Source organism: Asparagus officinalis, chromosome 5 (assembly GCF_001876935.1).
Source record: "Asparagus officinalis chromosome 5, Aspof.V1, whole genome shotgun sequence".
In the NCBI taxonomy this organism is placed as follows: domain Eukaryota; kingdom Viridiplantae; phylum Streptophyta; class Magnoliopsida; order Asparagales; family Asparagaceae; genus Asparagus; species Asparagus officinalis.
In genome coordinates this window covers 25440320-25441948 of record NC_033798.1, presented here as the reverse complement: position 1 = coordinate 25441948, position 1629 = coordinate 25440320, and the positions used below count along the sequence as shown (strand labels likewise).

The 1629-nt window shown below is 34.9% G+C and overlaps 1 protein-coding gene across 3 annotated transcripts in view; it reads right to left on the bottom strand.

The window, feature by feature from the left end:
- LOC109841118 (protein REDUCED WALL ACETYLATION 3-like) overlaps positions 1-1629 on the bottom strand; it is a 34783-nt gene that overhangs the window by 21485 nt on the left and 11669 nt on the right. The gene's annotated exons all lie outside the window — the stretch shown is intronic.

The window sequence follows — 1629 nt, the reverse complement described above, 5'->3', positions numbered from 1 at the left end:
CAGAACCTTCGCCAGAACAATAAAGCTCTCAGACAGTCGCCAAACATCCCTGAAAAGCCGCCAAATATTTTTGGATAAAAAAACACAACATGACCATACTTTTCCCCTCCCAACCAGCACCAACACTTCATTATCGATCAAATTGATGAGATATTGAGATCAAGTAAACAATCAATAGATTTGAGTACATGGCAATATTACATAGGCTGAGTTAGATAGCTCCTAAACAAGTCCAATAGAATTCTGATCTTGATTAATTCACACCCATATATAATATCGTATCTTAAGTTCTACATCATCAATGGAGAATTAAATGGCTATTTTAGGGTAAGAGGGGGGATTAGACAAGGGGATCCCATGTCCCCTTATCTATTTACCTTAGCTATGGAATATCTTTCTAGTGCCTTGATGAGCTCAATGATAATAATGCTTTCAAATTCCATCCTAGATGTGATACACTCATGATCATTGATCTCTCGTGTGTAGATGATTATCTCTTATTAGTTTGCAATGGTGAGTTTCATTCTATTTAGATAAAATCCAAACAATAAAATTAGTGGTGTATCTCATGACACAAGGCAAAGGGTTTTGCAACACATTCAATATTGAGAGGTCTCTTTACATGTCAAACAAGATTTTAAATATCGGACGTCCGGTATATATCGGATGGTCAAAACCATATCGAATTGCGGAATTGGGGAAGGGAAATGTAGTAAATATCGAAGTGCCTAATCGATGCTGTGCATATATAGTTATATACTATAATGTCCTAGAATGTAATCTACAAGATTAGTTGCTAGCAAGTAACATCAATTTGAACTTCTATCTTAATTGTTGAAGCATGAATAATCACTTCTTTATAGAATAGTTCTCTAACTAATCTTGTGTTATATCGTAGATTGGCTGGTGGGTTAATAACATTCTTGAAGCTCAACTGCAAAAGTTCAACTAAAACTTTTAAATATTAAAAGCAAAAGAAGCATAACGTATAACAAAATTAATAAATTTTGTTTACACAATTTATTCATATATGCATGTGACAGGATATTGTAATGATATCAACCCAAAATCGAAATTTGTAATCTAAAAAAACCAAGATTGGCAGCAATGTCTGCCGCAATTTCCGATATGCACCGACATATCCCTAATATTGGGTCAAAAATGTCATACAATATGGAATTGAGATTTCCTTAAGGTAAGCCCTCAAATTTGCCATGTCACCAGCCATGTCAGGACACTGGTGACTGTAATTTAAAACATTGTGATGAGGACATCACGGGCGGATTCGGGCGTACCTACCAACGTAGGAAACGCTTTCTGGTGGACAGCATGACTATTTGGCTTTGATTTTCAGATTGAGTAGTTAATTCAGTTTAGCAGTTTAGATTGGAATTTTGAATTTTAAATTGTGGTTTAAATTTAGTAGTTAAATCAGTGTTTAATATCTGAGTGATTTGAGAGATTTCCAAATCTGTATTTTTCTTTTCTTTTTAAAGCATTGCTGTAATCAGAAATTGATTAATGAAGATTTGAGAATTTTTTTTGCTAATTGCATTGTGAGCGTGTGAAACACGGGTGTGAAACCCTAGCCGCAATCCCTGTTCCTTCTCCTTCCTCGATCAGCCACTT